Raw genomic sequence first — 12,380 nt, forward strand, 5'->3', positions numbered from 1 at the left:
CTTGCCTAGCATGTTCACTGTAAACTGTTCGCGCGGAGGTTTGTCCGTTGGCTTTGATGCGTGGAGCAGCTGCGCCTTGTCGGGATATAGCCGTAACCTCTTATGGAAGAAATTGTCCACTTAGAAGGAAGGTCAGTGTTGGCCGTAATATTGATGGTTTGTTGATAGCAAAATCGATTTTCAATCACATAGTGATTATCTTCAGTGCTGTGGTGTACAAATTAAACTCATAGGCACTGGTATCAAGTTATTATCAGTAACCAAAGTAAGTTAATTTCAGTTAGATTAAGTGGTGTATAGGCTTAGGGACGGATGATCTCTGCAATTTGGTCCCATAAGACCTTACCACAAATTTCCATTCCAATTGTTGATTCGGGCAAAAGGAGGTTGGACGCGGTGTTTGGAGCCTTCCCATGAATTTAGTCACCTCAGTGTATCGTAAGGTATCTTAGCGGTCACCGAGCGAGGTGGCGCAGTGGCTAGCACACCGAACTCGCATTCGGGAGGACGACGGTTCAATGCCGCGTCCAGACATCCTGATTTAGGTTTTCCGTGATTTCCCTAAATCGCTCCAGGCAAATGCTGGGATGGTTCCTTTGGAAGGGCACGGCCGATTTCCTTCCCCGTCCTTCCCTAATCCGATGAGACCGATGACCTCGCTGTCTGGTCTCTTCCCCCAACACAACACAACGCTAGCGGTCAGTCGGTGGACCCAAATATGTGCCGCCGCCGACGTACTGTCCCTCCCCAACCCAAAAACTTTTATGAAACGTCCCCTTAGAAAAATTATACATGACTGTGCTTAAAGTGACACACAATATTTTTTTTTAGCGCAACGCAATCTGACTTTCAATAATCCCTACAAAAGAATGGCCCTGACTAACATTAAGCTATACCTTTCACAAATCACTTACCTCACAAAAATCTTGGTTACTCGAACTACTGCAATACAGCGAGCGCCACTACTGCCAGCTAAATAAAAGATTCAAACCACTGAAGGCACTAACTACTGATAGGCATAGTTAGCACGTTCAGATCATCCGCTCTCAAAAATCCGCCATTTCACTTCCCCATATCCACCACTGCTGGCAGCTCACCTCCAACTGCGCAACGCTACGCGCTGTTAACATCCAGGAGCCAAGCACTACAATGGCAGACAACAATGCAAACTAGCCACAGACTGCACACAGCACAGCCAGTGATTTTCATACAGAGCGCTACGTGGCGGTGGCGTTACCAATATAAGAACCTAAACAGCCTACTTACACTTTTTTCCGTTGACTCGCTACAGAATAAGTGCATTTCGTTTGGTTTCTTTGTATCTGTAGCCCACTGCACTGAAAATATCTTCACAACAGTGCGAATGTCGATAATGCGTCTTGTTTCGGAAGAAACATTCTTTGTACCCTCACGCTACCTGCAGCTGACAAGAGTAGTGGCCACTTTGTTGTTCGCTCTCAAGGTTGCATTCAATACCGCTCGTGTCGGTCTCGCGCTGGTTTCTCCGGCAGTGATCGCTGTATGTTATCAACGACACACAGCAGTACGGACAGGTTCGCTGATGACGGGTTGTCGGATATGCACTGAGGCGACAAACGTCATGGGACAGAGATACGCACGTATACAGATGGCGGTAGTACTGCGTATACGAGGTGTAAAAGGTCAGTGCTTTGGCGGCGCTGATGTGCTCCAACGTTCGCGTGTGTCATCTGTCATCTCTGTGCGTGTCCACGTGTCTGAACATTTTTATTTTGGACTCTGCGCCCGCGAACGGCTCCGTGCGCTTTAATTTTGTATGTCTACGTTTGTATATCCACCATGTCTGTTCTGCGATTTTCTTCTTTTGTATCACTAGTTTTATCTGTGGCCGAAGAGCGGCGTAGGATGCCGCTGCTGGCCTACCTGAATCAGGTGTGAAATTAACAATGAAGGAAAAAAAAGCGTAGCTGTCATTTCTACTCAGGTGATTAGCGTGAAACGGTGTCCGACGTAATTATGGCCGCATGATGATTGATGTGTTATTCCTTTCGACACATCGAAATTAAACACATAACCAGTTTATAGTTGCCATACACTTCTTTATTACAAACATATGCTCTTAATGAAATTAACAGTAACGACGATTATAATAAAAGGCACCTGCCCTACAGAACCAGCAGCAGGACTCAGATTAAAGCATTAATCCATTTGTCCGATAGACGCAGATCTTTTGACTAATTAAAAGAATGTTCATAAAACCAGCATTAATCAAATTTAACTGACATTAGTGAATCACACAAGCCTTTTAAACACGCTTCATGTGGAAACTGGCTTTCACATAACTCATATGAAATTCTAAAACTGCTTCCAGCAACTAAGACATCTTCCATGGACTGATCTCAAGCAATTCTAACAAACTAAAAGTATTATCAGATTAATACACTCAACTAGGCTTCTCTTTAGTACTACTTACAGGTACGAGGTTCACATTTCATCCCCAGAATATAAATAGCATATTAAATAGTCGTAAAATGGGGCCGTTTCAATTTTAAAAACTCGTGATGGGCGCGATCAGATCGAAAGGTTCTAACAGACACAGGAGATTCACGGACCAGAAGGTGAAGTTGAACTATACTCAACTTTGACTTACAATTAAGCTTCCGGAAAAACACAACGCTCCACCGGGAAGATGAAATTGCAAGACACTAACAACGTAACCACAGACACCGATCCAGGTCCTTAAATTTCACTCTTCCACCGTGATACTCCGATCGGAGTTTGCTCGCGTCGAGCACCGCCAATTATCTGAAACATAAAGACATCAGCGGCACACAACATTCTGGCGCATCAGATACACAAATCATATCTGCCCAACTGGTTGTAAATAAATCTTTAATTGTACACGGCACGAAATGAACCCAAGCAGAACCCAACCTACTTGACCACACTTGCCCAGTAACGGATCTTAAAATTTGATTAGTCAATTCTCTACAACAAGCAAATGAAATTATAACATAGAAAAAGGAAATAGGTAAAATTATTTCGGCCCGCTCTCGAACGCCAGGCACAGACTTACGCACTACTTGTCAGCTCACGCAGGCTGGTGCGAGGAGGGAAGAACTATACTGACATGAGGTCTGGAACATGACAAGGAATTAGAATTCAGAAAGCGGACGTAATTAGTTTGATACTAAACTTTAATCCATTAATGATGAACGTCGCTCTTGACGGTACACGATTCACAATATTATCTGTTCAGAATAGTAACTGAATATGGCACCTTGCTAGGTCGTAGCAAATGACGTAGCTGAAGGCTGTGCTGAACTGTCGTGTCTGCAAATGAGAGCGTATGTAGAAAGTCAACCATCGTTAGCAAAGTCGGCTGTACAACTGGGGCGAGTGCTAGGCAGTCTCTCTAGACTAGACCTGCCATGTGGCGGCGCTCGGTCTGCAATCACCGATAGTGGCGACACACGGGTCCGACGTATACTAACGGATCGCGGCCGATTTAAAGGCTACCACCTAGCAAGTGTGGTGTCTGGCGGTGACACCACAATTGTCACTCCCTTAAATGCCGTCAACATATCAGACGGCCAGACCATATACAGTGACAAGTAACTGAAACAATCAAAATAGTTTTCAGTGCACTTGGCTATTCAATTAGATTGAACAGAACCCACCAAGGAACGATTCGACGACTCCAATTCTACCACTTTGAGTAACATGTAACAGACGCGAAGCAAATCTGTTTTTCAAATCTCAAGGAAATCCTGATCGCCGTCGGCACCTGATCTCCATTCCAATGGCTACAACCGCCGCAGCAGCTGCCCAGGCTGCCTACCGACTCGGCCACTCGCCACGCTACTTACATCCACAGCGCCACACGTCACTGTCGCACACACAGCTGATACCCGAACTCAAACCCCCTGCAGAGCGGATGCGCCGCAGTTAGCCATCCGCCAAAGATGCGAAGAAGACAAGCAGGCATCGAAAATCGACTTACAACGATCGGGATAGCAATCAATGGAGACTGGCGCCAGCAGTGCACTTGCTTTCAACACGGGACTGTAGCTGGAGCTAGACGCATGGGACGTTCCATTTCGTAAAGAGTTAGGGAAGTCAGTATTCCGAGATCCACAGCATCAAAGACTGTGCCCGAGAAAACAAAATTTCAGGCATCAACTCTCACCACGGACAAGGCAGCGGCCGACGGCCTTCACTTAACGACCGAGAGCAGCGGCCAACGCGTAGTGTTGTTAGTGCTAACAGACAAGCAACACAGCGTGAAATACACTCATGCTCATAAATTAAGAATAATGCTGACACATGGTGGGACAACGCTCTGAACGCTCTGGTGGGCTGTTTGCGGGTTTGAATCACCTCGGGGTATGACCATGCGGTGCATTTGACCTACAGTCGTCGCACGGTGGCGCTGGCAGCAGTCCACATATGCAGAGGTGTGTTGAAGCATGTCAGAGTACGGTGCAGCGAGTAAGTGTGCAGACATTTTCAGACGTGCTAATGGTGCCTGTGTGTTGAAAATGGCTGAAAGAACACATATTGAGGACGTTATGACAGGTAGAATATTAGGGCGACTGGAGGCTGGTCAAACACAGCAGGTCGTAGCACGGGCCCTCCGTGTGACACAAAGAACGATCTCAACATTAGGGCAACGATTACAGCAGACAGGAAAAGTGTCCAGCATCTACAGTACGGGACGTCGCCAGTGAACAGCACCAGAAGAAGACCGATATCTCACCATCAGTGCCCGCAGGTAGCCTTGCTCGGGATCTTACTGCAGCCACTGAAACAGTTGTCTCTAGACACACAGTCTACAGACGACTGAACAGACGGGTCTATTCATCCGGAGACCTGCAAGGTGCATTCCTCTGAGCCCTGTCACACAGGAGAGCCCGTGAGGCCTGGTGTCAAGAACACAGTACATGGTCATTGGTACAGTGGTCCCAGGTTATGTTCACGGACGAGTCCAGGTATAGTCTGAACAGTGATTCTCGCCGGATTTTCATCTGGAGTGAACCAGGAACCAGATACCAACCCATTAATGTCGTTGAAAGGAACCTGTATGGAGGTCGTGATCTGATGGTGTAGAGTGGGATTATGAATGGTGCACTTACACCCTTCATGTGTTTGACAGAGCAACTGTAACAGGTCAGGTGTATCGGGACGTCATTTTGCACCAGTATGTCCGCCTTTTCAGGGGTGAAGTGGGTCCCATCTTCCTCCTGATGGATGATAACGCACGGCCCCACCGTGCTGCCATCGCGGAAGAGTACCGTGAAACAGAAGATATCAGGCAAATGGAGTGGCCTGCCTGTTCTCCAGGGCTAAACCCCATCGAGCACGTCTGGGATTCTCTCGGTTGATGTATCGCTGCACGTCTTCAAAGCGCTACGTTACTTCAGGAACTCCGACAGGCAATGGTGCAAGAATGGGAGGCTATGCCCCAGCAGCTGCTCGAACACCTGATCCAGAGTATGCCAACCCGTTGCGCGTCCTGCGTACGTGTGCATGGCGATCATATCCCATACTGATGTCGTGGTACATGCGCAGGAAACAGTGGCGTTTTGTAGCACATGTGATTCGGGACGGTTTTTTCAACTTATCACCAATAGCGTGGACTTACAGATGTGTGTCATGTGTGTTCCCTATGTGCCTATGCTATCAGCGCCAGTTTTTTTGTAGTGCCCCGTTGTGTGGCACCACATTCTGCAATTATGCTTAATTTATGAGCATGAGTGTAGTAGCAGAAATGATAGTGGACGTACTACGAACATGGCCGAAGCGAGTGCCTTTGCTAAGAGCAAGACGTCGCCAGCAGCGCCTCTCCTGGGCTCGTGACCGTATTGGTTGGATCCTAGACGACTGGGAAATCGTGGCCTGGTCGGATGAGCCACGATTTCAGTTGCTAAGAGCTGATGGTAGGGTTCGAGTGTGGCGCAGGTACCACTAAGCCATGGACCTAAGTTGTTAAGAAGTTCGTATTTGATCCATAATGGAATGGGCTTTGTTCACATGGTATAGACTGGATCCTCTGGTCCAAGTGAACCGATCACTGACTGGAAGTGGTTATGATCGGCTACATGGAGAACATTTGAAGCTATTCATAGAGTTCTCATGTTCCCACGACATGTCATCGGGCACCAAGCGTTAGCGATTGGTTTGAAGAACATTCTGGGCAATTCGAGCGAATGATTTGGCGACCCAGATCACCTGATATGGATCCCATCGATCATTTACGAGAGGCCAGTCCGTACGCAAAACCCTGCTCTGGAAAAACTCCGCAACTATAGAAGCAGCATGGCTCAATATTACTTTCTGCAGGGGACTGCCAACGACTTGTCGAATGCATGCTACTTGGAGTTGCAGCGCTACGTCGGGGAAGAGTGGGTCCTACACAGTATTAGGAGCCATCCCCATTACTTCTGTAATCCTCAGTGTACACCTCGTGTGTGGGTTCACTCACGGATGTGGAACAAATGTGCAACGCCGCTATGCTCGAGTATCTCCACAGTGCCGGCAACATCACCACAGGACACAGGAGGGTTATTGGATTACTCTCGGTTTTGTGTTGTACGGTTTGGTGTTTGCATATTACACGCTTCATCACTGTTGAGAAGGCAGTTTCACAGTAACGGAAGCAAATGTGGTAACAAACCGAATAAACCGTGATTACTCTAACCACTCACCGAAGACCACGGCCCTCTGACATAAAAATACTTGGAAAATATCTCTGAAGAACCTCTGAAATTTGGGCAGAGTTGGACTTCGCCTTGCAGAGGGTTTCAGACGTGCATACAGAATGCCCTGCCGTCGCCTTCGGCCTCGGCGTAGCAAAACTGAGACCGCATGACGTCAGATTACTCCAGTGAAAAGCTTCAGTTCGAAAATTACTTCGCGGCTGCGACACGCGTCTCGATCTCGCGGATATCTTGCGGACAGCTGAATTGGGGTTTTCCTCTCCATTGTACACATGACGCTGACAATAGGCCCTTTGTTTCGCTCTCTATTGTCTGCCCAGGTGTCTCCAATAGCACCGGACACGCCTCGCTAGACGAGGCACTCCTTCACGCTGTCAGTTTGGCCGGTATTCCTCACACTGTGCACAAGTTACGGCAGTCACCTCCGCTACTGGCTGGTGGCAAATATCTGTGGTCAAATTTGTTGTGTTATGGTATTGTTGACGTTATACTAAGAGTTTCGTGGTAGCTATTGGTATCATGTCTATCTTGGCTGCTATAATTCGTCCTCTATGCTGTCAATAGCAGCTCATCCTCATTCCTATATCCTTATTTGTTATTAGCATTAAATTACTGAGAGGGGTGGGGGGTGGGGAGACTGAACTGATAGGGTATAGATTACAAGAGTGCGCTCTGGAAATATGTTGGAAAAATTAGAATCAGAAACCACCTTTTAAACCATTCTGGATGCCTCAGACCCCTAATCCGACTCAATTTAAGCCCGGATTAAAACATATTTTGCGATTACTGAGTATTACACAAGTCAGTCATGTAAAACTTGCGCTGCAAATATTGCAAAAGTCCTACTGATGTGCAGTTTTCACATAATGGATTGCAGTGAGGGACTCGTGTTGTTAACCAATAACGGATTGTGATAATACGAGGGTATTGGCAAGTAGCGTGCACTCAGCTCTTGTGAGGCAGACTGAGAAGCTACTTGACTGAGAAGTAGCCGCTACGGCCTCGTAAACTGACATACGGCTGGGAGAGCGGTGTGCTGACCACATGCCCTTTCATATCCGAATCCAATAACGCCTGTGGGCTGAGGATGACACGGCGGCCGGTCGGTACCGTTGGGTCTTCATGGCCTGTTCGTGCGGAGTTTGGTTTAGTTCATCTGATTAGGGCCATCAGGCCGTCTGTTACCACGGACCAGGGTTTCACACATACAGTATATATTACATCACAGTTACCTAAAAAAATAACAGTTGTAGCATCACAGCTAGTATTAAAATGATTTGAGTGTCTAGAGTGGCGGTGTGATTAAATTATACTGACTATAAACTAACTGGTGTTACTTGTACTACTGCAGCTGCAACCATTAACAGTGTTAATAATAATAATAATAACAATGAAACTTCCTGGCAGATTAAAACTGTATGCCCGACCGAGACTCGAACTCGGGACCTTTGCCTTTCGCGGGCAAGTGCTCTACCAACTGAGCTACCGAGGCACGACTCACGCCCGCTACTCACAGCTTTACTTCTGCCAGTATCTCGTCTCCTACCTTCCAAACTTTACAGAAGCTCTTCTGCGAACCTTGCAGAACTAGCACACCTGAAAGAAAGTATATAGCGGAGACATGGCTTAGCCACAGCCTGGGGATTGTTTCCAGAATGATATTTTCACTCTGCAGCGGAGATGGCAGAGCACTTGCCCGCGAAAGGCAAAGGTCCCTAGTTCGAGTCTCGGTCGGTCACACGGTTTTAATCTGCCAGGAAGTTTCAGCGCACACTCCGCTGCAGAGTGAAAATCTCGTTCTGGGAATAATAATAATGATAATAATAATAAAACCCGTGGAGGCCCGGGAAAAGAATAGGCCTCCGGTATGTTCTGCCAGTGTTAAAAGTCGACGAAAAGAACAAACCACTAATAGAGCTAATCCCCACTTTTAGTGTGATTAGTTGGTTCAGGACAGAACTAATGAAGCCTCGGACAAGCGCCGTCATGGTCGGGGACGACGCTTGAACCCTATGCCCGTCCACAATGGTAACGACACTGCTAGCCACATGGAAAATGATTTAAATCCAAATAGAGGTGTTTTGCAGCATATGCTTACTGCAACCACTCTAGAAGGAAAACAAAGACAGAGGATGAGATGGTCAGATGAAGTTAAGCCACATCTCATGTTCTGTTACTACCAAGCAACAAACTTAGGAACCAACACAACTGGATACAGATCACAAGTATACACAACATTTATTACCAGATACCCAGAATTAAAATTTTTAACAGAACAACTAGCTGATCAGATCCGTGTAATAATAAAAGATAACAGAATACCCCAGTCAGAATCAGAAAACATCAAACAACAAGTACAACAATTACTCGAAGAAAATAATGTGCAACCAGAAGAAGAAAATACAGTAATGGACTCAAACATCCCAGAGCAAACAAACAAAGAACAACACGGATCAATTAAACAATCAGAGGAAAATGCAATCTTAAGACAGCCACCAGAATAGGCACAAATAGAACACGAAGTGACACACATGTTAGATATAGAAGAAAAATTTCAGTTGACATATACAGGATACAAAGACACAAATACAGACATTAGACCATTCTTGCATAGACCATCAAATAACCCACAAGTCGAAACAACAATAACAACTATCAACACAATCATACACAACAAAATAAATGAAAACTCAACTATGGAAGAGTTACAATTACTGGTTTATATAGGAGCACTCACTACACTAAATATACACACTAGGCAGAGATCAGAACCAACCAACACACAGAAGAAAACCACAAAATCAGCATGGCAACACAGGCTACAGATCAGAATAGAAAAACTGAGAAAAGACATCGGACAGCTAACACAATTTATAAGAAATGAAATGTCAGAAAAAAAACGAGAAAGGTTATGTAAAATCTCACATCAAGAAGCGATAGAGCAATTAGATGAAAAAAAGCAGAAATTAAAAGCATTGGCCAAACGACTTGGAAGATACAAAAAAAAGTGAAAATAGAAGGAAACAAAACCAAACATTCAACACAAACCAAAAGAAATTTTACCAGACAATGGATAACACACACATTAAAATACACAATCCACCAACCATAACAGACATGGAACACTTCTGGAGCAACATATGGCCAAACCCAGTACAACATAACAGAGATGCACAGTGGATACAAGCAGAGACAGACACATACAAGATGATACCACAAATGCCTGAAGTGATAATTTTGCAACATGAAGTCAGCCAAGCAATTAATTCTACTCACAACTGGAAAGCCCCTGGAAGAGATAAAATAGCAAATTTCTGGCTATAGAAGTTCACCTCAACACATTCACATCTAACTAAATTATTTAACAGTTACATTGCAGACCCATACACATTCCCTGATACACTTACACATGGAATAACTTATCTGAAGCCTAAAGATCAAGGAGACACAGCAAACTCAGCTAAATATCGCCCCATAACATGCCTACCAACATTATACAAAATATTAACTACAGTCATTACACAGAAATTAATGACACAAACAACACAGAACAAAATTATAAATGAAGAACAAAAAGGCTGTTGCAAAGGAGCACGAGGATGTAAAGAGCAACTGATAATAGATGCAGAGGTGACATATCAAGCTAGAACTAAACAAAGGTCGCTACACTACGCATACATTGATTACCAAAAAGCTTTTGATAGTGTACCCCACTCATGGTTACTAAAAATATTGGAAATATACAAAGTAGATCCTAAATTGATACAGTTCCAAAACTTAGTAATGAAAAATTGGAAAACCACACTTAATATCCAAACAAATTCAAATAATATCACATCACAACCAATACAAATTAAGCGTGGAATATACCAAGGAGACTCATTAAGTCCTTTCTGGTTCTACCTTGCTCTGAACCCACTATCTAACATGCTAAATAATACAAATTATGTATACAATATTACTGGAACACACCCACACAAAATCACACATTTGCTATACATGGATGATCTAAAACTACTGGCAGCAACAAATCAACAACTCAACCACTTACTAAAGATAACAGAAGTATTCAGCAATGATATAAATATGGCTTTTGGAACAGACAAATGTAAGAAAAATAGCATAGTCAAGGGAAAACACACTAAACAAGAAGATTACATATTGGGTAACCACGGCTACTGCATAGAAGCGATGGAAAAAACAGATGCCTATAAATATCTAGGATACAGACAAAAAATAGGAATAGATAATACAAATATTAAAGAAGAACTAAAAGAAAAATAGAGACAAAGACTAACAAAAATACTGAAAACAGAATTGACAGCAAGAAACAAGACAAAAGCTATAAATACTTATGCTATACCAATATTGACCTACTCATTTGGAGTAGTGAAATGGAGTAACACAGACCTAGAAATACTCAATACACTTACACGATCACAATGCCACAAATATAGAATACATCACATACATTCGGCAACAGAAAGATTAACATTAAGCAGAAAGGAAGAAGGAAGGGGATTTATCAACATAAAAAACCTACATTATGGACAGGTAGACAATTTTTAGAAAATTCTTTCTAGAACGAGTAGAAACTAGCAAAATACACAAAGCAATCACTCATATAAATACATCGGCTACATCACTGCAATTTGATAACCACTTCTTCAACCCTTTAGATCACATAACATCAACAGATACGAAGAAAGTAAACTGGAAAAAGAAAACACTGCATGGCAAGCACCTGTATCATCTAACACAGCCACACATCGATCAAGACGCTTCCAACACAGGGCTAAGAAAAGGCAATATATAAAGTGAGACAGAAGGATTCATGATTGCAATACAGGATCAAACAATAAAGAACAGATATTACAGCAAGCATATTATTAAACATCCCAATACCACAACAGATAAATGCAGACTTTGCAAACAACATATAGAAACAGTAGATCACATCACAAGCGGATGTACAATACTAGCAAATACAGAATACCCCAGAAGACATGACAATGTAGCAAAAATAATACATCAACAGCTTGCCTTACAACATAAACTTATAAAACAACACGTTCCCACATACAAGTATGCACCACAAAATGTACTGGAGAATAATTACAAATTATACTGGAAAACAGCCGGCCGTTGTAGCCGTGCGGTTCTAGGCCCGTCAGTCTGGAACCGCGTGACCGCTACGGTCACAGGTTCGAATCCTGCCTCGGGCATGGATGTGTGTGATGTCCTTAGGTTAGTTAGGTTTAAGTAGTTCTAAGTTCTAGGGGACTGATGACCACAGATGTTATGTCCCATAGTGCTCAGAGCCATTTGAACCATTTTTATACTGGAACAGAACCATTATAACAGACAAAACAACGTCACATAATAAACCTGACATCATACTCACCAATAAAAAGAAGAAATTAACACAACTAATTGAAATATCCATACCCAATACAAAAATATACAAAAGAAAACAGGAGAAAAAATTGAAAAATACATCCAACTGGCTGAGGAAGTCAAGGACATGAGGCATCAGGATAATGTTGACATTATACCAATTATACTATCAACTACAGGAGTCATACCATACAATATCCACCAGTACATCAACGCAATACAGCTACATCCAAACTTATATATACAACTACAGAAATCTGTAATTTTTAATACATGTTCAATTAC

At 43.7% G+C, this 12,380-nt stretch overlaps 1 protein-coding gene and 1 non-coding gene across 2 annotated transcripts in view; one reads left to right on the forward strand and one right to left on the reverse strand.

Annotated features, from left to right (window-relative positions):
- The window catches only part of LOC126291490 (uncharacterized), a 103,399-nt gene that overhangs the window by 67,946 nt on the left and 23,073 nt on the right, over positions 1–12,380 (forward strand). The gene's annotated exons all lie outside the window — the stretch shown is intronic.
- On the reverse strand, positions 8,117–8,191 carry Trnas-cga (transfer RNA serine (anticodon CGA)). Its single transcript has one exon. It is a non-coding gene; the product is annotated as a tRNA-Ser (tRNA).

Source organism: Schistocerca gregaria, chromosome 9, assembly GCF_023897955.1.
Source record: "Schistocerca gregaria isolate iqSchGreg1 chromosome 9, iqSchGreg1.2, whole genome shotgun sequence".
NCBI lineage: Eukaryota > Metazoa > Arthropoda > Insecta > Orthoptera > Acrididae > Schistocerca > Schistocerca gregaria.